This window comes from Tasmannia lanceolata, unplaced genomic scaffold (genome assembly GCF_043159265.1).
Source record: "Tasmannia lanceolata isolate RefF3 unplaced genomic scaffold, GAP_Taslan_0.1 ptg000023l, whole genome shotgun sequence".
Classification (NCBI taxonomy): domain Eukaryota; kingdom Viridiplantae; phylum Streptophyta; class Magnoliopsida; order Canellales; family Winteraceae; genus Tasmannia; species Tasmannia lanceolata.
The window spans coordinates 19509919-19522610 of record NW_027518700.1 but is presented as its reverse complement, the minus strand read 5'-3'; the positions used below and the strand labels follow the sequence as shown (position 1 = coordinate 19522610).

Genomic DNA, 12692 nt, shown 5'->3' with positions numbered 1-12692 from the left:
AATCCAAGAACAATGTTAGACCATGTTTGGCAGCCATGAAATTTTTTTCCACTAAATATTAGTTTATCCTGTGGTGGGAGAAGGACAAAGAGGGTGGGAGAGGGAGAGAATTGAGAGGGAACAATTGAGGAGGGGCTGAGAATTGGCTAAAAAAAAAGGGGAAAGATAAACTCTACTCAAAATATAATTTTTTTTCTTTTCCTTAATTTTTAGCATCACTCCTCACTCATGCCCTCTCAATTCTCAATTCTTCCCACTCTTTCTACCTCTTTCTCTTCACTTGGCAAACTTATATTCCCTGAAAAAAATTCATGTTTGCCAAACATGGCCTTTGTGTAAAGATCCAACATGTACTTAAGGGTGTTAAACTACCAGTTACTCCTGAAGCGGGAAAATCACTCTCTGCTGAAATGCCTATGTTGACAGGTGCCTGAATAGATGAAAGTTTTTTAGAGGCCAAATTATGATTTTTTTACCTGACTTTTGGGATTTAATAATGTGTGGACATGATAGAATTTATCAATTTTTAAAATTGGAAAATACCCCATCGTTCGGAAGTTAAGATTATGACCCAGGCCAAAATAACCAAAAAATGTCAGATTTTGTACTATCACTGGAAAGTTGACTTTTTATCCTTTTAGATTTGGGTCTTGAAACTATTTTTAGTAAATCCAAATGGGGGTATTTACCTATTTACATGTAAATCTTAACTAAATGGAAATTTACTTAAATGACTTTGCATGTTGAAATTTCACTAATCTTGAATGATTACAATCGAGCACTAGTGAGTGTTTATATAGTAACACTCAAAGGGATAAAGATACCAAGAGATAAACATAATTGGGAAAGTGGTAATGATAGAAATCCTAATTGCTAAATCTACCTTAGTTGCCCAATAAACCAGACTACCTAATCTACCACACCTAATCAAATAAATCTCATCTCACAATATCTCATAATAAAATCAAATCTAATCTCACAATATCCATATATATTCTAACATCCCCCCTCAAACATTTATGGATTGGAAATCGATATACGTTTGATTACAATAGATATCCCCAGAAAGAAAATGTAAAAATTTGCCAATTTTGATGCACACTGCCACGATTGATGTCCGCTTGATGTATATTGCCAATATTGCCAAAGATGATGGCCGCCTGTTGTTGTAGAATGTGTCCTGAAAGATGAGCCGCAAAGAGCTTCAAAGAACTGGATTGGACTCTTCCCCGAATGGGTGAGTCTTTAGGCTGGTTTTGAATACCCAACCTTCTGAAAATGAGTCACAATGGACCAAATTCTCGCTGGGCAAACGGAAGCCTCATGGGCGAGACATCATGGGTCGGCAAGTACTGATCCTCATGGAATTTGACACTCAGGCATGAAACCCCAAAGAATCAAGACCCCCCAACTGAGTAGAGCTATCAATTTCAAGCACACACCTCAAAGGGGTACCTCTACTAAAATAACAAATGGAGATTTGAAAAGCAAAGATTTGAAAGAAAAGAGAAATGAGATGAACAACAACGAACGACTAATGTAATGACGGCAACAACAAGACAAAACTTTGAACAAGATGAGAAAAGGACTGTGCACACATCAAATATGGGGGTATGCATTTTTCACTCCATTTGAGAAAACAAGACGAAGAGAGAAGGGACTGTTGTGAGATTAAAATGATGGTGGACTGATTAATTTTCACCTTCTTACACATCTCAAGAAGGTTAGAGATCTTTAGATTCTCTTACTCTTGACCCGTGCTAGTAGGTTATGATGTGACCTCTCACACTTAACTCTTTTTTTATCATTACTAACATGATGTAACATTGATGAGAGAAAACATCATAAGAAAATAAATAATGACTACACGACTGTGGATCTCGGATGGCCGGAGGGGGTTTGCCTCCCCGCCACCTCCCCACACTCGGGGTGAGTGTCTCTTCTCTGGTTACGAGTGTGTGTTGTCTGCGTTTCCTGTGAGCTTGGGATAAAAATCTGAATTTCACAGAAAAGTGATTCTCAGAGTCGCCACCTGGGTTATGGCCCAGGGCCCGTGGTATGCATTTGTGATGAACTAGGGATAAAGATCCGAATTTCACAGGAAGGCAGTGACCAAAGTTACAATCTAGGTTAGGGCCTAGAACCCATAATTAACTCTGGTTTTAGGCGTGGTCTCGACAGAAATCTGGGTAAGGGATATGGTTACATTCGGCGAAGGTATTAGGCACCCCTCATGCCCAGGTAAACTCAGTCTCTTAGACTTGCCTTGATGGTTTTGAGAAATCTTAGCAAAATTTGGTTTTAAATCCTAGCTATGGTTAAGCTTATTGGGAGTTGGGTTTTAAGCAGAAATAAGGAAATTGTAAGTGAAGTGGATCTCTTGCTTTATTATTGAAAAAGAACGTAAATAAAAACGAAAGATTAAAAGGTTTTCTTCAATTCAATCTTTGGCGGATGGCAATGCTAAAAAGATTGGGATCGCTCCTAATCTACATCTTAGGCGTAAGCCCTCCTGAACAGGTCAGATGAGCACCTAGAAGCGGAAGCGGTCCCAGGCTAGTCGATTACCGAAGTCGAAGGGCTTGAGTTGAAAAGATACCTTTGTGTTTGAAGGAAAAGGGTTTTTTGTTAAATAATGAAAAGAATTTCTTTTATTCTAGTGCGTTTATAAACAACAATGCTAAAATGGTTGAAATAGACTTCCATGTGAATCCCGAACATCGGGCGGGAGTGAGGCCCATATTACCCCGTTGCCGCTTACGAATACCGAGAGGAACGGTCCTTCGTTAATCATATCGTTTGTTGTATACAAATAACCAGATTTGAAAGAAATAACTTCCATTTTAATAAAGAAAGGAAAAGGAAGAGGATTTATATTAAGGGTTTGGGGCCAGAGGATCCCCAAACCCTATAGCTACCCACTTCCAAATTTTGTAAATGAAATACAGAAAGCTGGTAAATATACCTAGCAAGCAAATGATATTACTCTCGGAATTTCGGCGGAGTGCAGGCGTTCTGGAGCTCACAACAGTGTAGTGTCGCTCGGATCCTTAGAATTTCAGCAGAGTGCCGACGCCCAGAGTTTGTGAAAAAATTCGTGAGAAACTGGATAGTCGGGGATGATTGTACCATTTTCTGGGAGAATTCTAACAACTCTATTATCTCTCTCTCTCTCTCTCTCTCTCTTTTCTAAAGGAAAGAAAACTGAAAAAGAAACTAATTTCTAAGAAAACAAAAGTTTGGAAACTGAAATCTCAAAGGGAAAATTGTTTTTGGGTTTGATCTGGTTTTAATCTGAATTCAAACTGATTTTTAAACTCACCTCAACCCCATATTTATAGATTTACCAAGGAAAATCGCAGGTTGCGATTTCAAATCGCAGCCTACGATTTAGCCCTGACACAATGTCAGGTCGGCAACCAAATCGCAGGCTGCGATTCCTATATCGTAACCTGTGATTTGGGGAAATCGCGGGGGAGGGGGGGGGTTTATATTCTAAAAACATTGTTTTTTGGTTCCCGAAATTGATTTTTGGCCTTCGAGAATGATTCTTGGTACCCGAAAAGTGGTTTTTTGTTGCAAAAGTTAGTTTTTGGTTTAGTGCCGCGTAACAATGGGCTCTTTGGTGGTGCCATAAGAGGTGAGTGTCGTTCGGAGACGGGTTTTGGTTTAACCTCGGAACAAAATTCGTTTTAAGTAAATATTTTCATTCTAGAAACTAAAGAGAGATCGAGAGAAATACTAAAGGAGCTCTGGTACTCATCATAAGACTCGTCATCGCGACAACCTATCCTTAGCATAGTCTTGGCAAAATGAGGTGTCTACATATGCCACTCTTTGGCAGAGGTTGCACGGCACGCGAATGCCAAAGCCAGAAGAGACAACAACATTTTGTAATTGAGGGCTAATGATAGGGTTGCAAGTCTTATTGGATCCTTAGGTGCACAACCTTTACTGAGACGTCTTGTTGTCAAGTCCTTGAGGGAAAACCTCTCGTTGACGGTTTTTCTTTTGAAAAATGTACGACTGTTAAGCGAGCCTTGAGTGGACGTCACTTTAAAAGTCAAGGAGGGACTAATGAGGAGCCAGGCTGTCGCCTGAAGTTAATCTAGGCCATGGTAGTGCTGCTTGTGTGAGCACTTGATCCACAGATCGTTTTGCTTAGGAGGGACAATTGAGGGGATGTCATTTCGACATCAGTTGCTTGCTCGATGAGCGGGGTGCCTTCATAGCATCCAGTGCAAGGCCTGATAGGAAGGATTGATTTGTTTGGTAATCCGATTTAAGATTTCAATGAAGGGATTCGTTGGTTGGGATCCGATCCGGGATTTAATCTTGAATGGGAAGGGATCTGTTCGTTGGGATCTGATCCAGATTTTGGAAGAAGAAAAGATCCGCGGAGACGGGATCTTATCGAATTTTGGAGAAAGGATCCGTGGTGACGGGATTCGATCGAGAATTTGGAGAAAGGGATCCATGGTGATGGGATCCGATTCCGATTTTTGGAGAAAAGGATCTGTGGTGACGGGATCCGATCGAGGATTTGGAGAAAAGAATCCGTAGCGACGGGATCCGATTTCGATTTTTGGAGAAAAGGATCCGTGGTGATGGGATTCGATTTAGAGAAAGGATCCGTGGTGAGGGGATCCGATTCCGACCTTTGGAGAAAAGGATCTGTGGTGATGGGGTTCGATTAAGAGAAAGGATCGGTGGTGACGGGATCCGTTGGAGAAAGGTATCCGTGGTCATGGGATCCGATTCCGGTCTTTGGAGAAAAGGATCTGTGGTGAAGGGATCTGATTTCGACATTTGGAGAAAAGGATCTGTGGTGACTAGATCTGTTCAAGGATTTGGAGAAAAGGATCCGGTGGTGACGGGATCCGATTCCGATTTTTGGGGAAAAGGATCTGTGGTGACGGGATCCGATCGTGGATTTGGAGAAAAGAGTCTGTGATGACGCGATCCGATTCCGATTTTTGGAGAAAAGGATCTGTGGTGATGGGATCAGATTCAGAGAAAGGATTCGTGGTGACGGGATTCGATTAAGAAGCTAAAAGGAATGGATCCGTTCGTTGGGATCAGATCCGGGAGCTGATTTGCTGGAAGGCGGTTGCCAAGCTATCGGACTTAGAGGGCTTAGCCTGTTTGCAAGCGAGACGGCGCTAAGAGGAATCTACCTTGCGAGCGAGCGAGCCTGGGTCGAAAAGGGATTTGGCCTGGTGAGCGAGTGAGCTATGACCAAAGGGATCGACCAAGCGAGCAAGCAAGCGAGCCTGGGTCGAAAAGGGATTTCGCTTAGAGAGCAAGTGAGCCAGGACCAAAGGGATCGACCAGGCAAGCGAGTGAGCCTGGGTCGAAAAGGGATTTGGTCTGGAAAGCAAGTGAGTTAGGACCAAAGGGATCAACCAGGCGAGAGAGTGACCTTGGGTTGAAAAGGGATTTGGATCAATGATGGTTTCATCTTGTTTGACGATTGCTTTTCCTTGCATGTGCTTGTCTTATCTTTGCTTTGATGATGTGCATTCTGCATAGCTGGTCATCGTTCCCGGTGATCAGTTACGCAAAATGCCCCTAGTGTAGATCTCTTGATTATTGTTCGAGCGTTTTGCGTCGTTAGTCACCGTTTGTAGTGACTAACCACTCAAAATGCCCCTAGCGTATGTATTTCTCTAGACATGATAAAAGATTGGTAAGGTGGGATAAGAAATGAGCCTAGAAGGGGAGTCAAGTCCTTTGTTTTAGGCCATATCTCAGAAGAGGAATCGGGTCCTATGTTCTAGGCCATCTCTCAGACTTGATGATCCTGATTTCTACTGAGACAGAGTGATGGTGACATCTTGCAATCTATGCTTTGACCTTCTAGAGGGGTGTTGCTCTGCCCTTCTATTGTATGACCACCTTAGCTCGGGGGAAATGAATCAAATTGACACATAAATTCTCTTTTGAAGGAATAGAAAGAGAAAGTTGGGATAAGGATCTCAAACTTTCTGAAATTAATGCTTTTCAAGGTTTGGCTGCTCTTTAGAAGATATTGGAGGTCGCGTCGTAGTGACACTCTTCGGACTTTACTATTTCATTCATGGTTATCATCTACCTCTGATTGTTTGGTCTTAATGCTCCCAGGTTTATGTGAGTCCAGAGTGAGTCTGGCTGGACTGCCTAGCACTCAAAGGTTTCTTCTTACCTTTAACCCTTGTGGGAAATCATTGCCATTGACCAAGTCGCCTCTTCATGTTTTTGAATTGCCGGACCACTTGCCTTATCTTTTGCCTGAATCGCCCTGTAAGGTCTCGATTCAGCAGGCTCGCACCCTAACTTTTGCCTAAGTCATTGTCTTTGGGTATGATGACTTAGCAGGTGAATGATCCTAACTTTTGCCTAGGCTGCTCGTTTGGGTTTTCAGCCTAGCAGGTCTTCAGTCTCCATTTTTCTTTTGCTCTATTTCTTTTTCTCTGCCTAGAACCTTAGCCTTGTATACCGGAAGGACTTGTAAGTTTGGTAGGGCTCAGAAAGAAAAGGTTTAGGCTTGATTTGCAAAATTCAACTTAACCTCGATTGACCAGGTTGCCTACGTACCCCCATGAAGTTAGGATTAGGTCAAGCGTAGTTCAGGGGCTTCTCCCCTGGTTTCAAGGATGATAAACTTTTGTTGATTTTTCTTTTGAATGACCTAACCTGGATTGACCAGGTTGCCTATGTACCCTAGTGTAGGGATTAGGTCGGGCGTAGTTCAGGGGGTTTGCCCCCGGTTTGGAGGGTTTTCAAAGAATAATTTTATTTTGCTGGCTCAAGAGTGTATTCGAGGGGTTTTTGATTTTGGAACTTTTTTTCAATCTGATCAGCCAATGATGGCCTTCTGGTATTCAGGTTTGGATTTTGAATTTACTAGGGTTTGAAGGCTTTGATTCTCTTTTGGAGTCTGGCGGCATTTCCAGGAAAGACTTCATCCACGATGACCCTGGCCACTTGGATCAAGATTTTCATGATAAAATGTGAAACGATTAGTTTTTTAATGAAGGCCAGTATTACCTGAGCTGAGCTGGAGGGTCGTTTGTGAAATCCCAATAGACATGCCCTATGTGGGCTAGTGGTTTAGAGTATCCCTATTTGGTGAAAATGCTCACATTTCTTAAAAATAATGGGTTTTGGCCAACCTAACTGTAAGCTCAGCATATCTTTTACAGGCATGGTATACTACTATGTGCATATGCTGGGCGATGCAGTGAGATGAAGGCTTGAAGTCTCCCTAAGCTGAGACCGTGGTGCGACCATCTCTTACCAGTAGGCCCTTGCGCGTCAAGACGTCAGACACACTCTTTTTAACGCACTCGAAGGTAACTTGCGAAGGGGTGGTGTTTTCACGGTCTCAAATACTGCGACCAACGGCAAACAGGTCATCACTTCCTGTAAGCCACGGGCCCAGTCCAAGCGCTATTGGCTCCCGAAGGGTAATGGGTATGCATAATATGGTGTGTGCAGTGTGCCATAAATTATGATAATGAAATCCCTAGGTGCCTCCCGGGACATTTTCGTGCAATTTTGGCAGCAATTTTGAGCATTGGCTCATGCAAAACCTGCAAAGAAAGAGGTTTTGGTGTTTTTTTCAACATGAACTTAAGTGTCTTTGTGTTTTTTGGCAAGAATCCCTCTAAAGACCCACTTTCTTTATATTTTTCTTCTTTCCATTTGTGAGGAGTAGATGCAACTTGTGAATGATTCGTGAATTACAATTACCCTTAAACACAATCCGAGGTTAAGCTTAATTGTAACAAAGGTTAAAAATTTCAAAGTTTTCGAAAATCTTCCATTTCAAGTCATTTCAGAGTTACATTCATGAGTATCCCCAACAGAGTCGCCATTCCATGGATCCCGAACGATCGGGGGGGCCACCGCGTGCAGCGTGCTTTTCCCCTTCCATCTCCCCCACCCGGGAGTGTAAGCTTTGTTGGCTGTTGTTGTTTTGGTTATCCCTTTTTGTTTTCTTTGGTCAAGGGGTGTTTGTAAATGTCTGTGTTTCCTATGAACTTGGGATAAAGATTCGTGTAACGACCCGGCTTCCATTGCCTGAGGTCGCTACCAAAACCACTGAAACTTTAAAAAAAAAAAAAAAAACAGATAACAAATAGCGGAAGCGATTAATTAAAACTAAATAAATTAAAACCTTCCCATCATCATTATTCTCGTGAACAACTAACAATAAAAAAAATGTCTCCAAATTTGAGACCCACTAACATAATTAAACCCAAAGTCTGAATAACCAAAATAATAAATCCTAAATCCAAATAAACCAAAACCACGGAAGTGATCATGATGTCAATCCGCACTCTATGACTCTAGCACCCCAAATGCCCGCATTGGTCTCATCAAATGTCTTCATTCGCAAAAGCTCCATCCTCTTCACCTACCATTCCTGTAGGATATGAGGGTTAGAAGCAAGTAAAGGAAACTCTCTGAATAATGAAATTAAGCGACATGCATTTCACCATAATATTTTCTACAACAATGGAACAATAATAAAACATGAACTGTAGCAGTCTTATTATCAACTTATAACTAAAACAAATAATTGTAAAATGCAATGCACGTGTGAAACTTTAACTGATCTCTCCTTTTCCCCAATGATCATGCGGCAGTTCCCATTGATTTTCTCCTCATGTACTGCGGTGGCTTTCTAGCCTGGCCGGTGATCATTGACCATCAAGGACCCTCCTTTCTCTAATGGAACGTGATCCACTTTAGGATTTCGATCGGTTCACCACAAGGGTTCCTCCCAATGCATCGCCCACCAGCTGTCGTACGCTCTCGGACTGGTTGGCTTTTGGCTTTCCGCCCAAGGTTGGATCTAAGGGTTCTCCTTAGTCCTCCCTCCCATTATTCCCAATCCTAAATATGTGTACAATTATTTTCCAATAAAGCCTTTATTTTACAATCCATATCTCAATTTTCCAATCATTATCCAATTCCAAGCATTAATTAATTGAAATCGCAATAACATGCCTAGAACAATCCACTCTTATTACACATACTAAATTATTCATTTCATTATTATGGAAAATAGAATAATAAAACCACATCAACATTAAAAACATTATAAAGCGAGTAACCAGAACTTGCCTTGATGCCTGAACTTGGGAAATTCGAAGTACCTCTAACAAGGATCAGATGGAAACAAGTCCTGAAATCATAGAATTACAAACAACTAAGCTTTCCATTTGAATGTTAAGTTTTATCCCAAGGTGAGGTTCATCCCCTACTTATACATAGTTATCTCCCCCCCCCCCCTTTTTATTTATTTTTCCAAACTTATCTGTAAGAGGTCTTACTTATATCTAAGATGAAAGTACTGATTTAAACTTTTGAATTATTGGACTCACATACGTTTACAAAAATTAAAACACTTAGTGGTAGTACTAATCTTAATGTAATATAAAATTTGTTTGAAATCTCATACTTAATAACATACAGTATACTTAAGAAAATATCATGATTTTCATAAACTTAATATAATATGATATTGAGATGAAAAACTTTCAAATTTCTATGTACCTACTTCTTACACAACAATACTGTCATAAAGAAAACTTTGAAATTCTATTTATCTAATATATTAATACCATTGACATGAAATTAATTAGATAATATGAAATCCACTTATGGCTTTTAAGGTACTATACCTTACCAACCTTTTTATTAACAATCTTTTACTTCAAGTCAAGTACTGTTTGGATGAAATTTCTTTAAGTAACTAAGGTATAATGGTATAAGGCATAAACACAATTTCTTTTGAATACTTAGTTATTAATTAAATAGATATACATATAATACAGTAGTCCGATATTAATTTCATCACACACAATTTCTCACATAATTTTTTTTTTTTTTTTAACTAGTACTGACATTCACCCATAACTATAATTTCAGCAACATAATTATATTTCTATCCTGCATATGTTCATCTTGATGTTAAACTTTATTTCTGTGTATTATTTTCTTCATAAATTCGATTATTAAAACCATTTGTTGGAGCCATTTCGAAATAACTAACAATCTTATAGTGATGTTGATGATACTTACTTGCTCTATGCTTGGCACAGATGAAGACGAAAATTGAATCAAATTAACGTCCCTTAAATTCTCTTCTCCTCTTCTTTCTTTTAATGGCCGAACACCTCTCTCTCTCTCTCTCTCTCTCTCTCTCTCTCCAAAAATTTTGTTGGGAATAGAAAAGGATGCAATACACGTTCATAAGAGGGAGAGAAAGAGAGGAAGACTTCTTAATTTATGAAATTGGATTTCCTACCCAAGAAATCCCTATTTATATAAGTTTTCTATTTTTACTTACAATGCTTCCAATTGATCCACCAAGGAAAATTAAAAAGGTTAACAAAAGAAAGTCTTTGATTGCAAGTTGTAGGTGGCACATAAAATAATTTAAGGAAGTATGGGATGGCATAAGTGCACACGTCCCCACTTGGGAAAGTATACACGCCCAAAATAGATTGTAGAGATTTGTAATTCTCCACTTTTATAATCTTCCTTTAATTCCTCTTATGGGCTTTCCTTCTTTATAAGATTAGATCTTTTAGTCCCTTTTTTTTTTTTAAACCTTTGCAAAAGAAATATAGTTATCTAAATATGTATATAACTAGGGGCCAAATGGGACGCCAAATGGTAAATTTAATTGCCGTTCCCACTCCAATTTGGAGTGGGCGGTAATTAATTAGGAGAAAAAGGAGGGACGTCCCATGATATTTGGAAATTAGTAATATTTTCCCAATATTAGAGGCGTAACAATTTTGGCTAAGATTTGATTTGCTATTTTTAAGGGATTGAATTACAGCAAACTTTTTGAGGCTTCCAATCATAAAAGTTATTTCTCAACTTAACTTTATATGCCAAGAATGCCCCTTCACTTATGCCTACCGTAAAAATCTTGCTTGGGCATTCTTGACACACCCACTTTAATTTAAATTTGGGGTGGAAATATCAATTTTTTTGTTTTACAAGACATAAACAAGAGGGTCGGTTAAGAAGGGATATGGTTTACATAGTTAAATTGTAGGGTCCCACCAAAAATAAAAAATTAAAGCCTCCACTGACTTTTTATAAAGTGCCAAAAATACCCCTTGAAACCCTTTTTATGAAACATATTAACTAGGTTAATTTAATACACTCAGTATCATAAACTTTTGTGGTGAAAATATTTTAAATAAAACCCCAAAAATTTCCAATTGTTACAATCCGAATTTCACATAAAAGAGATTCTCATAGTCACCACTTAGGTTAGGGCCTAGGACCCGTGTCTGCGTTTCTAGTGAACCAGAGACAAAGATCCAAATTTCATAAGAAGAGCAGTGACCAAAGCTACCATCTAGGTTCCCTGCGGATTACAGGCATGTGGGGGGGGGGGTTCGAGACCCATATTTCCCCATTGTCGCTTACGAATACCGAGGAGAATGATCCATAGTTAATCATATTGTTTGTTACGTACAAATAATCGGATTTAAGGAAATAACCTTCAGAAAAGGGAAGGGAGGGGATTTACGTTAAGGGTTTGGGCCCAGAGGATCCCCAAACCCTGTAACTACCCGTTCCCGGGTTTCGTAAATGAAATACGAAAAAAGCAAAACCTAGAAAGGAATAGTATTGCCTTGGAATTTCCGCAGAGTGCCGGTGTCCTTGAGTGTGTATAGTATAGTTGGCCTTCGGGATTTCGGCAGAGTGCCGACATCCTTAAGCTTAGAGTAGACGGGTGTCGCTCTGAATCCTCAGAATTTCTGCAGAATGCTGACGCCCAGGGTTTGTAAGAGATTTCAGGAGAAACTGGATAGTTGGAGGTGACTGTATACCAATTTCTGGGGGAATTCTAACAGCTCCTCTAATATCTCTCTCTCTCTCTCTCTCTCTCTCTCTCTCTCTCTCTCTCTCTCCTAAAGGAAAGGAAACTGAAAAGAAACTAATTTTTAAGAAAATAAAACTTTAGAAACTGAAATCTAAACGGGAAAACTGTTTCTGAGGTTGATCTGGTTTGAAATTCTGAATTTTAACTGAAATCAACCTCCTATTTATAGAATTTACCAGGGGCAGCCGGTGATTTCAAATCGCGGCCTGCGATTTTCCCCTAACACAATGTCAGGTCAGCAGCCAAATCGCAGGCTGCGATTCGCCTGCGATTAGGAATCGCAGCCTGCGATTCGCCTGCAATTTGGAATCGCAGGGGAGGTTTTTTTAATATAAAAACTTGTTTTTTGGTTTGGGGAATTGGTTTTTGGCCTCCGAGTTCCCGAAAAGTGCTTATCGGCTTCCAAAAGAGATTCTCGATCTCCGAAAAGCAGTTTTTTTGTTCTAAAAGTTAGCTTTTGGTTCAGTGCCGTGTAAAAGCGGGCTTTTTGGTGATGCCGTGAAAGGCGGGTGCATTGCAAAGACGGGCTTTGGTTTAAACAACGTTTTGAAACAGAAATTCGTTTTAATGAAATATTTTTGCTCTGAAAAATAGAGAGAGAGACCTGAGAAGCTCCGGGACTCATCATAGGAAACGTCCTCGCGACAACATGTCATTAGCACGACCTTGACAAAATGGGGTGTCTACATATAGATATTCCACATATTAAAGTGTAGGAAACTTGGGCAATTATAGGAGTCTCTTGAGGGTGAACCCGTGTTTTCTCTCAAAACTTGTACCACAGACTTGT

The 12692-nt window shown here is 40.0% G+C and overlaps 1 protein-coding gene across 3 annotated transcripts in view; it reads left to right on the top strand.

Moving 5' to 3' along the window:
* The window catches only part of LOC143856216 (DUF1997 family protein, putative (DUF1997)), a 41019-nt gene that overhangs the window by 22898 nt on the left and 5429 nt on the right, over positions 1 to 12692 (top strand). The gene's annotated exons all lie outside the window — the stretch shown is intronic.